The sequence below is a fragment of the Arachis ipaensis genome, chromosome B01 (genome assembly GCF_000816755.2).
Source record: "Arachis ipaensis cultivar K30076 chromosome B01, Araip1.1, whole genome shotgun sequence".
Classification (NCBI taxonomy): domain Eukaryota; kingdom Viridiplantae; phylum Streptophyta; class Magnoliopsida; order Fabales; family Fabaceae; genus Arachis; species Arachis ipaensis.
The window spans coordinates 13,542,564-13,561,354 of record NC_029785.2 but is presented as its reverse complement, the minus strand read 5'-3'; positions in this window follow the sequence as shown (position 1 = coordinate 13,561,354).

Here is an 18,791-nt window from a genome sequence, read left to right as displayed (position 1 = left end):
GCGCCCACCAGCCACAGCCTCCGGTCCACCCTCTCTGCGTCCATACCCATGATCGACGCTGCTTCGCGAACCACTCCCTGCATTGTTCCAGCAACCGAACTCCGCAGGCGTTGTCGCGTGCTTCCTTCCTTGCCAGTTTGTCTTGGCGGGCGTCCCCCTCTCCAGCGATTTGAGGCGCGCAGGCTGCTCCCCATCGTGTCTCACCCCATCAACTCCTTGCCCCCTTGGAGGCGACGCGTTCAACAGACCCTGGTTCAGGATCTCCAGTTCCTGTCGGGTCGTTGAAGAGACCGGGTCAGAATCGAACCACTTAGGGAGTCTGGCAGGAGGCCTAGTACGGCAAACCCAGTCCGTGTCCAAACATGTGCACTGCATCTTCAGCTTGTTGGGCCTTATCGGTTCCAGCCCAATTCCATACCTTGTCCCAATATGAATATTGCAACCAAATCCTTTTCCATAAATATAAGAGGTCGTTTCCTCCGAATCAGCAATTTTATTTATTTCATAGGATCCCTGAGAATCTTCTCTGTCCATTAATTTCGCGTAACTGCCTTTTCCATTCAGCGAATTTGAAATTCTGAAGTTCCATTCATTCAAATCTAGGCTTGAAATTACCATCCTGTCCTCATCTTGTTCTTTGTTCCTATGATTCACCGTCATCAGCACCGGCGCCGGATCCCAAACTACAACCCCCGGTTCAACTTTAGGATTTGATATGCCGTCGGAACCTATTTACTGTGTGTGTTCTATGTTTATCATGTGCCAGTCTCCTGTCTCCTCCGTGCTGTGTCGAAAACATTCCTCCCTATACACCTCTCCGCCTACTTCTCTTACCATGACGTCGAATCCACTTGCCCCTATTGTAACATGGATCCATTCATTGATCATATCGAACATACACGTATCAATTAGGACTTTACCCATACTGAATGAGTTACCCGCTTCCGTTAGCTTGTCGCATTCCACCACTTCACCCCATAGCTCCCCTATTCTGTAGAAGGTATTCTTTGACCATGCATGTAAAGGAACTCTATAACACTCCAACCACACTCTTCTAGACTCACCTTTCTCAGCCTCATCCCATCTCCGGACCATATGAAACAATTTTAATAAGTCGTTCATTTTGAAGGTGTAAGCTTCTTCAACACTAACTACCGTGTCGAACGTAATTATTACTTTATATGGCCCCAACTCCCTTACTTGTGTTACACCTGGATAGTCCCTATGGATCTTTTGCTTCAGTGACCGAAAATCAATTGTCGATTTTGTACCCCCCAACAATGCTTCTTTGTAACCAGACAACATTCTCACTTGCTATCTGTACGTCTAACCTCTTGTTCCATTCATTACGCTGTTGATCTTTGACTGGTGCATCTAGCTGTTGTCTAGCTACTTTCTCTTCAGCTACTCCCCCGCTCTTTGTCTCTGGCTGGCTTCCTTCGGCATTATGTCTGGCTACCACCTCGACTGCTTTACCTTTCGTATTTTGCATCCCAGCTCCTCTTCTATATTTGGCTACACTGACGAACAATCTTCTCCTTCTCAACACCATGCCATTCATCCCTGCGACAGCCTTCAAGGCTCCTCCCTTTGTAGTGTATCGTATAAACGCAGACAGATATATTTGGCCATTTTTATTCTTACGCGACAGATATATGTCGATGATTCTACCTGTCCATTTGAATGTATTGAAAAGTTCTTTTTTTGATATATCCTCCGGCAAATTATCGACGAAAATTGAGAAAGAATCAAGCTCCAACCGTTGATCAAAACTAATATTAAAAAGATTAATGTACATATCTAGGATCACCTAAAAATTTAATAATGTGTTCATCACTTTTAGTAAGAACACGAACCACTAATTTTTCTTTCTTGTTTTTTTTACCTAGTTTGTGCGTTGATCACCTCTTTTCAGCAGCAAAGTTTGTCAATGCTTCTAGGTTTAGGGTTTAGGGTTTAGGGTTTAGGGTTTAGGGTTTAGCCCATTTGATATCTACGTATCCGAGAATCAACAAATTCTACCCCACATTATTTGCAAAATTTTTGGTTGTCTTTTTTTTTCTCTCCAATCACTCGATAATTTCCACAAGCACAAATTCCACTTTTTACAGGTCCAAAATTTTTTTCGCAAAATAATCCATATTTTTCAGGCTTATTAGTTTTGTAATGAAAAGTATAGGGCTTTGTTACCTCCCCAACTATCTCTCCATTAGGTAAGATTTTTTTTTCCCAACCAATTATTTGTTGAGGAGAGACCGATCCAATTCGGAGTTGTTGATATTTGTATTGATCAATCATAGAGTAAAAATAATGATTCCATCCAATTAAGCTTCCTTCCTATGAATCCTGAAGTTCTTCTTAGATACAAAGAAATGATTCAATTCCATAGCTAAAGATTGTAGTTCTCGAACGAGTAATCGAAAGGATTCTGGAGCGTTTGCGGGTTTTGGTATTGTTCGTCCAATGATCGTAGTCGCGAGAACTATTTGACGAGCTTTAATATGATCAGATTTATAAGTAAGCATCTCTTGCAAAATATGAGCAAACACCAAATCCCTCGAGAGCCCAAACCTCCATCTCACCTACGCGCTGTCCTCCTTGTTTAGCCCTTCCTCTAAGGGGCGTAGCAAGTGCATAATGCCCACAAGAACATCTGTGTATTTTATCATCAACTTGATGAATTAATTTCAAGATATAAGGCTTTCCTATTATAACAGGCTGTTCGAAAGGATTTCCTGTTCTTCCATCAAATATTCTGCTTTTGCCCAGATGCTCGGGTTCAAATATCCACGAATTTGACATTTGTTTACTGGCTTCATATAATTCAGAAAATACTAGTTTTCTCGAAGCCTCTTGCTCATATCTCTTATCAAAGGGTGCTATTCGATAATGTCTATCTAGCATATCTCCCGCTAATCTGAGTGAGCATTCAAATATCTGTCCTACATTCATTCTTGACGGAACTCCTAATGGGTTGAAGACCATATCAACGGGTCTTCCATTTTGCAAATAAGGCATATCCTGTCTAGGCAAAATTTTGGAAATGATACCCTTATTTCCATGTCTCTCGGCCACTTTATCACCTACTTTGATTTCACATTTTTGCAATATATATATATATATATATATATATATATATAACCCCAAAAATAAACCAATAAATAAATATAAATTCTATTTTTCCAAGTCAACCTCTAAAAAAGACAAAATATAATATATACACATATATAAACATAAACCAAATACAAACATTAAGTCTCAAGATAGTTCTTCGCTCTCAAAAGTCTTCAGAATGCTCAGCGAGGTACCTCCTGACCTGCATCTGAAAAGCAACAATATGTATGGAATAAAAATCGGAGGTTCTCAGCATGGAAACGGTGCCTACATAATTAACATATAAGGTCCCGGAAAAAGCAGAGGCAATTCTAGAATTTCGATACTCAAATTAAACTTAAAGAATAAGCTAAACCCTCTCTTGAGTATATAATCTAAGGATCTCAAGTTATAACTCTAATTCTAACTTAACCCTTCAAATTCTGCTTCCTCTAACCCTCTGAAACACCGTTAGAATTGTTCTCGTCACTCTTACTCCAGACAAAGGGCCTCTCAGTTGACAAAGAAAACACAGATAGAATGCAGATACAATAGGTAGAACATATAGCAATTAGACAAAGTAAATCAAATAGGCAAATCCAAGAAATGCAAACTCAATCAAGACAAACAAATGCATATGATGTATGCCTGCTCTATGACTGATCTCATTTGTTGGTTATATAGCCAACCCGACATATCTGGTAACTAACCCGGACATCATCCTCTTAAAAACTGATAAACCTGTCAAATCATTTAAGGACTCTCAACTATCAACTTCACGCATTTGAGTTTTCATCATGTTTAAAACTTAGTTTACATTATGTTATCTTATGCTTTAGTTGCCGTGTTTAAAACTTAGTTTACTAAAATGTTGCTTAATTTTTGTTTCAATAGAAGCCATTTTTGATGATTCCTAATCCACTCTACGTGGGTGTGAATCTGCTGCCTTGATAAACCACTATTTTATGGTTTATATTGTATTTAATTGTGTGGTTTTATCAATTCTTTACCCACTTATTCATATGATTAGCATTTATTTACAATTCCTTCCCAAAATTACTCCATGGTTGAAAACTTGCTTCCTAGAGACTTTTAATTATGTATTTTAATTCTCCTTTATTCCATTCGATGCCGTGATCCATGTGTTAATTGTTTCAGGCTTTATAGGACATGAATGATTTGGAGATTGGAAAGGAATTTTGCAAAAAATGGAAGGAACACAAGAAATTAAGGAGATGACCAGCGAGAAGCGACGCGGACGCATGGCTCACGCGACCGCGCGAAATGGAGAAATTGCAGTGACGCGCTCGCGTGCCTGACGCGAACGCATGGATTGGAAACTGCACAAGTGACGCGAATGCGTGGACGACGCGCACGCGTGGCAAGGCGAAACGCTGGATGACGCGATCGCGTGACGTGCGCGATCTGCAGAATTTGCAGAAATTGCTGGGGGCGATTTTGGGCCCTGTTTTGACCTAGTTTTCAGCCCAGAAAAGCATATTAAAGCCAGGGAACATGCAGAGACCAGAGAGATTCATTCCGCACAATTTTTAGTTTTAGATCTAACTTTACTCCTCCTCTAGGTTTTCTCTCTACACATTCATAGTTCTTAGAATTTCGTTTTTATTGCTTTTTGGATTGGGATATTGAGAAGAGTTATTACCTCCGCCAAGACTTCATCATTCTAGTTTGTTTTCTTTACTTGTCACTTACTCTTCCATGTCCTTAATTTATTCATAATTACTATTGAATTATTTTTAGAATTTATTAATATAAGAACTATTTTTATTTTTAATTGATCTTTTTGATTATTATTTATCATGTCTCTCTTTATTTCTCTTTCTTATTTTGTGAAGTTTACATTCATAATGAGCGAGTAGTTCCATAACTTGATTGGGAGATGATTAAAAGGAGAACCTTGAGTTGGAACGCTCAAGAGAAAAATTGTAATTGGGTTTATTGTTGGATCGCCCTCTAGTCACTGACATTAGTCCTTCCCAAGGGAGAGGATTAGGACTTGTGAATAGAAATTGTTTTCCAACTTGTTTGACTTTCCTCTACCTAGTAAAGGATAACTAAGCAGAACAACCTTCAATTATCAATTGATCTTGGGAGAATTCCAACAAGGATAGTACTTCCGACTAATCTACTCCCGGTCAAGGTTTTTATTTAAATTACATAAATTCTCTGATTTAATTTCCTGTTTACCAAACTCAAAACCATTTTTGAAAACATCTGATTGATAAAATAGCACATCTTTCTGCAACTCGTTGGGAGACGACCTGGGATTCATACTCCCCGTATTTTAATTCTAAGTTTGTGACAACCCTTCTAAATTGATAAGCGGATTTTTGTTAGTTAAGAACTGTACTTGCAACATTTCTCTTACATCAAAATCTTAATCTGCCAATTTTCGCCACGTCAATTTTTGGCGCCGTTGCCGGGGAGTTGCAATAGACTGCTAAAGTTATTAATTAGAATTTATTTATTTGCATTTTATTTTATTTTACTACTATGAGCTGCATGTTTCTTTTGTTAAATGATGCGTTCACTTCCTGATCCAAGCTTGCCAGTATTTGATCCTGAGATTGAAAGAACTATTTCATGAATAAGACAAGCTCAGCATCGGTTAGTCCTCCCCGAGGGCGAATCTGAAACGTCACGTAAGGAAGAAACAAGCCCCCGTTCTACTGATTCAGTTGATTTACGTGCAGGTGACATGGCAGCACCTAAGAGAGTTACTATCCAGGAGGCTGGAGCCCCTGATTTCACACTGCAACCGTTTCAAGCGCATCACCCAGCGATGGCTACAGATTTTGAAATAAAGACTGCACTGCTCAATTTGATGCCTAAGTTTCATGGATTACATGCTCAAGAGCCTATCAAGCACCTTAGGGATTTCCAAGCAGCCTGTTCTACTGCCAGGCGTGATGGTGCAGATGAAACTTCCATTTTGTTAAAAGCCTTCCCATTCTCTCTTGAGGGAAAGGCGAGAGAGTGGTACTACACTCAATCCGCAGCAACTGTTTCTGACTGGGATATGCTTAGAAGAGAATTTTTGGAAAAATTCTTTCCAGCTGAAGTCACTGACAAACTATGGAAAGACATTTCCATGATTGTTCAGGACGAATCTGAGACTCTCTACGAATACTGGGAGCGCTTCAACAATCTTCTGGAAGTATGCCCCCACCATATGATTGACAAGATAGTGTTGCTCGGCTACGTCACCCAGGGCATGAGGCCTCAAGATAAGACCACATTGGAAAGTGCTAGCAATGGGTCTATGAAAAAGTACAAGACCACTGATGAGGCATGGCAACTGATCAGCGACTTAGCTGAATCTACTCAGAATCACAGGCAAAAACAAAGCTGGTCAAAAGCTGTTGCAGAGGTATCTTCTAGCAAAGAGACTACTGCTCTGACTTATATGTGAGATGACCAACTTACTGAGACAGATGCAGTTGAATCAACAACAAGCTCAGCAAGCTCAACCTTCTCCACCACAGCAAAGCCAACAGTTGGTTCCACAAAGAGTATGCGGGATCTGTGCTGATTATAGTCACTATACTAATGAATGTCCGCAGCTCTAGCAGGAAGACAATACTGTGGCAGCCACTCATAACTTTTATGACCCCCCAATCAAGGATACAATCAAGGTGGCGGCTATAACCAGAGTTGGCAAGACAACTCCAACCAGAGCTGGAAAGATAATACTAACCATGGCTGGAGGGACAACAATAACAGAAGAGGCAGAGACAATCAGGGAAATCAGAGGTGGAATAATAACAACAACAGGCAGCAGAACCAGAACCAGCCTTACAGAGCACCTCACCTAAGGCAATTCCAAGGACCACAGCACAACCAACAGCAGACCTCTCAGATCACTTATCCCTCTTCATCCTCTAATGATGAGTTACTACAATCTATTGATCGGAGACAGTAGGCCATGGAAAACAACCTTACTTCTACTCTAAATGGTCTGAACTCTACCTTGCAAGCTCTTGTCTCACAGATTGGATCACTAAATAACTCCAATAACCAGTCTTTGAGCTCCAGTAGAATTCCCTCTCAACCATTGCCCAATCCAAGGGGTGGCATCAATGCCATCACCCTAAGGTCCAGAACCACACTGCAAGAGAAGAATCAGGAGGAGCCAAACTCATCAGAACACGCCTCAGCTGAAGAGGTGGTGGAGGTAGAAGATGTTGAAGAGGAAGAGAACATACAGGACATGGCTGAAGAAGAAGAAGAAGCTCAATCACAGGAAGAAGCACCAAAGGACGCAGACACTACAGAAAACGCCATTCCTATTCCATTTCCACAAATTGTAAGGAAGCCCAGGAAGCAGATGGAACCTGATCCCAAAATGGTAGAAATATTCAAAAAGGTTGAGGTAACTGTTCCCCTTTTTGATGTTATTCAGCAGGTACCTAAATACGCAAAGTTTCTAAAAAATTTATGTATACATAAAGACAAAATCAATGAATTAGAAACTATTCCTTTAGGTCGTTCTATATCTGCTTTAATGGGAGGTATACCTGAAAAGTGTAGTGATCCAGGTCCATATATGGTTAATTGTACTATTGGTGGTGTGATATTTTCTGACTGCATGTGTGATTTAGGAGCATGTGTTAGTATAATGCCTTTGTCTATATATGATACCTTGAGGCTCCCTCCCTTAAAAAGGTCGGCAGCTCGTTTTGTGTTAGCAGATAAAAGCATTATTACAGTGGTTGGAATTGCTGAAGATGTATTAGTGGGTATTAATGGGCTCACATTTCCCATTGACTTTTATATCATGGAGATGCCCTAAAATGACTCAAAAAAGCCATCATCAATCCTGCTCGGAAGACCATTCCTGAAGACTTCAAAGTTTAAATTGGATGCCTTTTCAGGAACATACTCTTTTGAAATAGACGGCCGAGCAGTAAGCTTCAATCTGAATGGAGCTATGAAGCACCCTCTGGAAGATCATTCTATCTTCCAGTGTAACATCATAGATGAAACCGTGGCTGAAGTTCACCAGGAGGAATTAGAAGAGAAGTACATAGGACAAGGTCCAAGTGTGGGGACACTTTCTGAGGACAATGAGAACACTTCACCATTATCACCAGCTCCAGACAATCCAGAGCCTGGCCATGAGCAGAAATTAGAATTAAAACCCCTCCCTCCATACCTCAAGTATGCTTACCTTGAGGATGAGCAGAATTTTCCAGTCATCATTGCAAGGGAACTCACTTCCCAACAAGAAGAACAGCTGCTCAGTGTGCTAAGGAGGCACAAGAAAGCAATTGGATAGAGCTTGGAAGATATAGAAGGCATCAACCCTCAAGTTTGTGAGCACAGAATATTTTTAGAAGAGGGAGCAAGGCCTGTTCATCAACCCCAGAGAAGACTGAATCCCACTATCTTAGAGGTTGTCAAAAAGGAAGTGACAAGACTACTCGAGGTAGATATCATCTACCCCATCTCAGACAGTGAATGGGTAAGCCCAATACAAGTGGTGCCCAAGAAGTCTGGAGTCACTACAGTGAAGAATGAGCATGGAGAACTCATAGCAACCAGAGTACAGAACGCCTGGAGTGTCTGCATTGATTACAGGCGCCTCAACCAGGCCACTCGTAAGGATCACTACCCCCTTCCATTCATTGATCAGATGCTGGATCGCCTGTCAGGTAAATCACATTATTACTTTTTAGATGGTTACACAGGCTATTTCCAGATTCATATAGCTCCTGAAGATCAGGAAAAGACCACTTTTACATGTCCTTTTGTGACTTATGCTTATAAGAGAATGCCCTTTGGCTTGTGCAATGCACCAGCTACTTTCCAAAGGTGCATGATGAGTCTTTTCTCTGACCTTATTGAGGACTGTATGGAGGTTTTTATGGATGATTTTAACGTTTATGGTGATTCCTTTAGCCTTTGCTTAGATAGTTTATCTAGAGTATTAGATAGATGTGTCAGTACAAACCTTGTATTGAATTTTGAAAAATGTCACTTTATGGTAAAACAAGGGATTGTACTAGGACATGTTGTGTCTAATACAGGCATTTCTGTAGATCCAGCAAAGGTGGATATTATTTCTAGTTTACCTTACCCCTCCTCTGTGAGGGAAGTCCGTTCGTTCCTTGGCCATGCAGGTTTTTACCGGAGATTCATTAAGGACTTCAGTAAGGTAGCACTACCCTTATCCAGACTACTACAGAAAGATATTGAGTTCGAGTTCAGTGAGGATTGCAAACAAGCGTTTGATAAGCTGAAGACCGCCTTGACTCAAGCCCCAATTGTGAGAGGACCAGACTGGAGCCAGCCATTTGAAATCATGTGCGACGCCTCCAACCATGCAGTAGGAGCGGCGCTGGCTCAGCGTGAAGGTAAAGATCCTTTTGTAATTGCTTATGCGTCTAAGACTTTAGACGCCGCTCAGTCTAATTACACTACTACTGAGAAAGAGCTTCTTGCTATTGTTTTTGCTCTGGATAAATTCCGAGCCTATTTACTTGGTACCAAAGTAGTAGTGTACTCAGACCACGCAGCTCTAAAGTATTTATTAGCTAAAAAGGAATCCAAACCAAGGTTTATACGTTGGATACTGCTACTACAAGAATTTGATTTAGATACTAAGCATAGGAGTGGTAACCAGAATCTAGTGGCAGACCACTTGAGTCACCTTGAGCACATTAGGGATGACTCCACTCCTATAGATGATAATTTCCCATTTGATAACCTGCAAGCAGTATCTAAAGTAATCCCTTGGTATGCGCCTGTAGCTAATTATCTAGTCAGCCGCAATTTTCCTCCAAACTTTACTAAGCATCAAAGAGACAAGCTGAAAAGCGAGTCCAAATACTATATATGGGATGACCCATATTTATGGAGATGTGGCGCTGACTAGGTTATTAGACGGTGTGTGCTTCAATCAGAATTCCAGTCCATTTTAGAGGCTTGCCACTCATCTGAGAGTGGAGGACATTTTGGCCCTCAAAGAACAGCTAGAAAAAATTTAGACTGTGGATTCTGGTGGCCTACTCTTTTTAGAGATGCTGCTGAATTTTGTAAATCTTGTTCCCATGCCAAAGGTTTGGTAATATATCCAAGAGGGATGAGATGCCTCAACAGATTATGCTTTTCTGTGAAATTTTTTATGTTTGGGGCATTGACTTCACGGGTCCATTTCCAAATTCTAATGGTTATTTTTATATATTGTTAGCAGTAGATTACGTTTCTAAATGGGTGGAAGCAATTCCTACCCGCACTGATGATGCTAACACTGTAGTTTTCTTTGTTAGAAACCATATTATTTGTCGCTTTGGATCACCACGAGCAATCGTGAGCGATCAAGGCACCCATTTTTGTAACAGGAGACTAACAGGATTACTGAAGAAGCATGAGATAATTCATAAAGTAGTAACAGCCTACCACCCTCAGACTAATGGGCAAGCCAAGGTGTCAAACAGAGAGATAAAGCATATATTGCAGAAGATAGTCAAACCTCATAGAAGAGACTGGAGCACCAGGCTACAAGATGCACTCTGTGCATACAGAACAGCATACAAGACACCCATTGGGATGAGTCACTTCCGCTTAGTTTATGGAAAAGCCTGTCACCTCCCAGTTGAAGTAGAGCACAAAGCCTTTTGGGAAGTACAGGAGTGCAACATGGGATTTGAAAAAGCCGGAGCTAAAAGGAAGTTGCAACTGCAAGAATTGGAAAGCCTTCACCTAGAAGCTTATGAGAACTCGAGGCTGTACAAGGAAAAGATGAAGGCTGTGCATGATAAGCACATCAAGAGGAGAGAATTCCAACCTGAGAACTTAGTCCTCCTTTACAAATCTAGACTGAGGCTCATGCCAGGCAATTTGAGATCAAGATGGGAAGGTCCATATAGAGTAGAGAAGGCTGAACCGTACAGAGTTTTTCACCTAAGTCATCCTTCAAGATCTGAATTCATCAAAGTTAATGGACATCGCTTAAAACTATATCATGGTGAGAAGGTGACGAAAAACAAGGAGTTAGAGATCTTCCTCTTGGAGGATCCACCAACAGCAGAAGACTGAGCTAGTGGAGCGTCCAACTTAAGGACGTTAAAGCAAAGTGCTGGGTGGGAGACAACCCACCATGGTATGATCGTTCCTTTCTTCTTATCTCTTAGTTTTCTTTATCAATAACTCTTCTCAGTACCAGTGCCTATAGTTTGCATCTGTATTTACATATTGCATATCATAAAAAAAATAATAATAAAAAAATAAAAAAATAAAAATAAAAATAAAAAAACGCACGCGATGCGATAGCGCCACCGACGCGTTCGCGTCATATGTGCGTTGGGAAGAAAATAAGGTTGAACAGAGAGTCACGCGAAAGCGTGGCTAGAGGCGTACCTTTGGCATAAATTGACCCACGCGACCGCGTCCCTGCCGCGTCATGTGGGAAAAATGCCTCCCACGCGTCCGCGTCACCCACGCGAACGCGTGCCCTGAAAATTGACGTAAAAAAAAGGGTGTTTGGCAGCAAGTTAGGCTGGAGTGGGGCTGGAACCATGCTAGCAGCACAAGCCCCAACACGCGAACGCGTCACCCACGCGTTCGCGTCCTTTTCAAAGTATGGCCACTCACGCGATCGCATGACCCACGCGATCGCGTCACCCAAAAATTTGGCAAAAGGAGTTTCGAACAGAGAGTTGTGCAAGCGCAAGGCTGCCCTCGCGCCACTCGCGCGAACGCGTACCCCACGCGTCCGCGTCGCTCGCGCCGCACAACTCATCCAAATCTGCCAAAATATCTTATATTTTTCTCTCCCAAATCCTACTTTTTTTTCTTTTCCCTTCTTCTTCCCTCTCCCCTTCCTTCCTTCTTCCTTCTTCCTTCTTTCTCACTTTCTACTTTCTCTCTCTCACCACCATTATCAAGGTTTTTCTTCTCTTCATCCCTTCTTACTTTTCTATTTTTCTTCTTATTTTTATGTTTTCTTCTTGTTTACTTTTTCTTTTTACTTTCATTATCCATGTTTTCTTTTTCTTTCTTTTTCTTCTAATTGGTGTTGGAAATTTATTTGGGTCATTATCTTCTATATTTTGCTTGTGGATTATTCAAGGAATTGTTTGACAATTATATATTACTTTCTAAAGGGTTGCTTGCATGTTCAAATTAGTGTATTCAATAGCTTATCTACCATGCATGCTATGTGTTTGTGAAAACGCTCGTATGGCATTGTGCACTAATTTTAGATTTCTTTTAATCTACTACTCTAAATGCTTGCTTTTCACAAAACCCTTTTTTTTATATTTTATTAGTTAAATATAATTGTCAATACAAACAGATTGTTAGTTTGGCAGACTTGGTAATCTAACTTGGACATTGAATGCTTGATCTATGCTACTCATGCCTTTGCCGGCATGCCAATAAACACCTTGCATTTGACTGTCTTCATATGCACTTGCTATAATTTCATTGATGATTTTCACATGTAGTCATGACCATGTGCCAACATCCTTTGTTTCTAATGTGCATTGATTACCACATATCCTGTTCTCTTTCTTGCTCTGACCCTCAATTTTACAAAGTTCCCTTCTCTTTACTCTTTCAGGATGGCCACCAAGAAAGGAAAAGAGAAAGCTACGCCCAAACCACCAGCAAGGAGAGGAACAAAAAGATTAAGAGGATTATAAAGGTCGATGACAAAGAGAAAGCCTTCCCAGTAAAGGACACTGCGCGATTTCCCAATCGCTACTGTGAGCAGATGTTCCCCATCCTGGCAGAAAGGAGTTACAACAACGAATATCTTCTTATCCTCCCGCCCAATATTGCTACCTTTGTTGAGCCGCAAATTGAACGAAGACAATGGAGATTCCTACAGAGACAGCCACGACAGGTTAATCTTTCCTGGGTAGTCGAGTTCTACTCTAATTTCCACATGCCAACCTTGTAATCTGTCTATGTCCGTTAGAAGCAAATCCCCATTACAGAAGAGGCCATTCAACGAGCTCTAGATCTTTTCCCTGCTCCAGAAGGACTGGACGCATTTCAAGAGGCCGCACTCAAGCGCCAGACGTACAAATTTGACTGGGACATTGTTCTCTGAGTTATTGCACAACCTGGCAGCAGATGGATTTTTGGATACCATCGTTCCCGCCCTAAGAGAATATCGGCTTCTGCACTTACCTTGGAGGCTCGCGTATGGGCACAGATTATGTGCCATTACGTCTTTCCGAGCACTCACGAGTCCTCCTTCACTGCAGACATGGCTGTTTTACTATGGTGCATCCTTACAGACCAGCCTCTAAACTTACCAAGACACATCCGGAATGCCATGGGACATGTACATATTGCGGGCAACTTACCTTTTCCCGCCCTGATTTCAGATCTCGTCTCAGCAGCCGGAGTCTCCTACAGAGCTGGGGACACCAAAGCCATGCTTCCACGGGATGATCAATACGTCCCTAACGGGAAATATATCAGACCTACAGTAGCCACTACAAGCCAACCTACTGAACCGGCCGAAGACATTTCTCCTTCAACATCACAAGCACCTACAACAAACCAATTGCTCCATCAGATACTTGAAAGGTTGGATCGGCAGGAACAGAAAGCAAAGCTAAGAGAGCGCCGTAACAAGCGCCGATTCACATACCTTAAGGAGCTACTTATGGAAAAATACAAAGATCCAGACACCCCGGACTCCACTTCACTCACCAGCACAGGGAGCCATGACGGTCCCGACTGTGGAGATGCTGCTACCAGTCCACCTTTGTTCTTGACAGATGGCACCGAGGACTGTGCAAAGCCTTAAGTATGGGAGGTCAGTCAGTACCTGACTTCTGGAGGTAATTTTTCTTCCTTAACACCAATAAAATAGGATATTTAGTTAGTTTTTCTTTTGTAGAATAGGATAAATTGCATAGTAATAGGTTAGTTGCATGCATGTTCTACTTGATTGAAAAGATAATAAGTTTCTTCTAAGACCCTATTTTTAGAACAAAATTTCACTAATTTTAATCAAAACTTTTATGTTAAATTTGCTTGGAGATGTATTTGGAACATAGTTTAAAAAGCTAAGAATACACAACCCGTAAGACTTTGAGCCTGAATACATGGTTACATTATTTGACCATAATTATTTTATTCTTGTGTGTTTACTTCTCTATGATTGTAATCTATATTTTGTTTCATCCTATATGTCCAATGTTTAATATATTTATATGCTTGCATATGATTGAGGCCATTATTTATTTAGCTCACTTATTCAAATTAAGCCTACCCCTTAAGTTACCTTTGTTAGCCACTTTGAGCATTTAAATCCCATTTGTTCTATATTTTACCACATTACTAACCTTAAGCGAAAAAATAATTATATATCCCAATTGAATCTTTGGTTAGCTTAAGATAGAACTGTGTACTAATTAAGTATGAGAAAATTGTGGGAACAAAAGATAACAAGGGAATGTGTCATGATAATATAATGGGAATTTGGTACCTACTCATGTGAAACTATAAAAGAAAATTAAAAATCTATGTGCATTGATAAGCTATGTTTATTTTTATGTTTAAAAAAAAACATTCAATAAATAAATAAGGGGACAAAATTACCCCAATGGCAAGTTAAAATTCAAAGATCAATGCATATATGATAAAATTAAAATAAAAGTTGATACATGAGTATGGAATGCGAAAGAAAAATTTTGGGTAGCTAGGTATGAAATTTAAGTTATATAGAATACATATATGTGTGTTAGGGAAAGCTTGGGTTAATTAAAGATTCAATTTATAAGCTTACTTAGCCATATATGTACCTTTACCCTTACCTTGGTTCCATTACAACCTTGAAAAGACCTCATGATGTTTGCATTGGTACATTAAATGTTGTTGATTGGTTAGGTGAAGAACAAAAATTAGAAAGTATTATTAGAGAAGGATAGAGTGATTACCCCATACACTAGAGAGATTAGAGTGCACATACATCACCAGTGAGGGTTCAATGCTTAAATTCTATGTTCCCTGCTTTCATGAGCTACCTTCTTACATTTTTATCTGTTCTTACTGTATAAAAATTGAGTTAGTGGAATTTGATTTGTGATTGTCTTGAAGAGCTTATTTACTTTTAACCAAGTGAACAAGAATCATATAGTTGCATTCATATGTATAGGTTGCGTTGCATTGCATGAGCTTTATATGTTCCTACTCATTTATTTTATCTCCTTCAACTAAGCATGAGGACATGCTAATGTTTAAGTGTGGGGAAGTTAATAAACCACTATTTTATGGTTTATATTGTGTTTAATTGTGTGGTTTTATTAATTCTTTACCCACTTATTCATATGATTAGCATGTATTTACAATTCCTTCCCAAAATTACTCCATGGTTGAAAACTTGCTTCCTAGAGACTTTTAATTATGTATTTTAATTCTCCTTTATTCCATTCGATGCCGTGATCCGTGTGTTAAGTGTTTCAGGCTTTACAGGGCATGAATGATTTGGAGATTGGAAAGGAAGCTTGCAAAAAATGGAAGGAACACAAGAAATTAAGGAGATGACCAGCGAGAAGCGACGCGGACGCATGGCTCACGCGACCGCGCGAAATGGAGAAATTGCAGTGACGCGCTCGCGTGCCTGATGCGAACGCATGGATTGGAAACTGCACAAGTGACGCGAATGCGTGGACGACGCGCATGCGTGGTAAGGCGAAACGCTGGATGACGCGATCGCGTGACGTGCGCGATTTGCAGAATTTGCAGAAATCGCTGGGGGCGATTTTGGGCCCTGTTTTGACCCAATTTTCGGCCCAGAAAAGCAGATTAGAGCCAGAACATGCAGAGACCAGAGAGATTCATTCCGCACAATTTTTAGTTTTAGATCTAACTTTACTCCTCCTCTAGGTTTTCTCTCTACACATTCATAGTTCTTAGAATTTCGTTTTTATTGCTTTTTGGATTGGGATATTGAGAAGAGTTATTACCTCCGCCAAGACTTCATCATTCTAGTTTGTTTTCTTTATTTGTCACTTACTCTTCCATGTCCTTAATTTATTCATAATTACTATTGGATTATTTTTAGAATTTATTAATATAAGAACTATTTTTATTTTTAATTGATCTTTTTTATTATTATTTATCATGTCTCTCTTTATTTCTCTTTCTTATTTTGTGAAGTTTACATTCATAATGAGCGAGTAGTTCCATAACTTGATTGGGAGATGATTAAAAGGAGAACCTTGAGTTGGAACGCTCAAGAGAAAAATTGTAATTGGGTTTATTGTTGGATCGCCCTCTAGTCACTGACATTAGTCCTTCCCAAGGGAGAGGATTAGGACTTGTGAATAGAAATTATTTTCCAACTTGCTTGACTTTCCTCTACCTAGTAAAGGATAACTAAGCAGAACAACCTTCAATCATCAATTGATCTTGGGAGAATTCCAACAAGAATAGGACTTCCGACTAATCTACTCCCGGTCAAGATTTTTATTTAAATTACATAAATTCTCTGATTTAATTTCCTGTTTACCAAACTCAAAACCATTTTTGAAAACATCTGATTGATAAAATAGCACATCTTTCTGCAACTCGTTGGGAGACGACCTGAGATTCATACTCCCAATATTTTAATTCTAATTTTGCGACAACCCTTCTAAATTGATAAGCGGATTTTTGTTGGTTAAGAACTGTACTTACAACGTTTCTCTTACATCAAATTCTTAATCCGCCAATTTTCGCCAGGTCATGCCTATACCTCCACCAGAGTAGACTCTTCTACCTCGTCCACTCCTCCATACTCCATAGACCGATACAACCCCACTACTTCCAGTCACAGATCCTCCACTTTTATATTCATTGCATGCATTTGTAGTCTCAATGGATAAATATTATTATATTTGAAAAAATTACAAAATTTCTTGTTATTGTAATCTAAATGTGTTTAATAATTTTGTCTTTGTTATTTTTATATATATATTTAGTTTTCTACTTATTAATAATAATGTTGTCCCTACACCAAGCAATGATGGAGGTCATCAAGCTGATGTATGACACAGCTTAGCGTAGATACAAAAGATTTCCTATGATGTTAGAGATTGCTAGTTTGATAAGTAGAAGATACATATTAACGTATTTCAATTTGAATTATTAAATAAACACTCACATTAAATTCATTATTAACTATTTTTTCATTTGTAAGGGGACTTCAAGTGAAACCTTATACATGATTTGATCATTAGAAAGGCGTTCAACTATTGAATTGGTCAACATGTTTAGCAAATGCTATTTGCTATCCACAACGGAAAAGAAGAGGTATCTCAATGGTTGCAATCCTACTTGAAACGGGAGCTAAGACCCTAGATTTAGTCATCGCAAGAACACAAATAAGGTGAATTGTGCCTCAACCAAGGGAGCTCCATAAATTATAGGGATTCAGCTACTATCATGGTACCAATAAAAAGATGGTATAAAGTTTTATCATTTATTACAAATTTGATTGACTTATTTTAAAATATTTGTTCATTATATACATCCAAAGGAGTTGCAAGTGTAGTTACTCAAATTTTCAAGCACCTTCACACCAAAAAAAAAAAAAAAAACAGGACATTCTGAATCAATGACATGCAAGTCTTTTTTCATAACATATTCAGTGTGAATTATAACTAGCTTGTGCAGTAAATCAATTAGAATAATTCTTCACGTACAACCATTTTCTTATACAAGTATTTATAAGTCATTTATATTAACGCGTTTCGAACCGTACTGCACATTTTCACTGCAACTTCTTCTTCTTCTTTCTGCACGTTCTTCTTCCTCTTCCTCTTCTTCTTCTTTTCTTTTGTTTCTTGCATTCTCTTTCTCCTTCTTCATTTACATGCTTTTCTCTCTATTTTATTTTTTCGTTATTCTCGATTTCCATTGTTTTTTGACATCAAGCTCTGAAATCGTTTTTGAAGAAGAAGAAGCAACAGAAGATAAGGAAGAGAAAGAGAAAGAGTTCTGAATTATGCATAAGGTGTACTTCTTAAATCCTTTAGGTATAGTTTTGTAATCCTTTGGGTGTATTTTTGTAATTCTTTGGGTGTATTTCTATAATCGTTTGGGTGAATTCCTGTAACCATTTAGGTGTATTTCTGTAATCGTTTGGGTGTATTTCTAAAGTTCCATTATCTTTAAATTTGGCAAGAAACTCGTTTTCATGGAGGAGGAAGAAGAAGAGTCGTTTATAATGCATAGTGAGTAGTGCGCTTTGGAAACAAGAAGTGGTTGAATAACGTACGTTTATTTACTCTTAAATGTGGGAGTGTAATGCGTGTGTTTTGTTAGATTTGTGCCAACTTATAAGACTCGTAAGACAAAAAGACTTGTATGTGTAGCAGGCCTCAATCAATTATTAGTAACAATGATAAGTCTTATCCTACAAACCAAACTAATTACATGAATAAATGATGCAATTTGAACTCTACCATAAAATAAACACACTGAGAATACGTTAATGGCAATATCGCAGCTACACTCATGCTATAACTCTCTTTCGTTCTTCCTTTTTGCTTCCCAACCTTCTTTGATTTATTTGTTTTTCTTTTTCTTTTTCTTTTTCTTTTTCTTTTTCTATTTGCCCACTAGAAATGAGATACCTTCAATTTTCCATAAAATCTAGCTTAGTCCAAGTGAAACTTTTAGTAGGAAAATATCCCAAAAGCTAGATAAATCAATGAGGGGACTTTCAA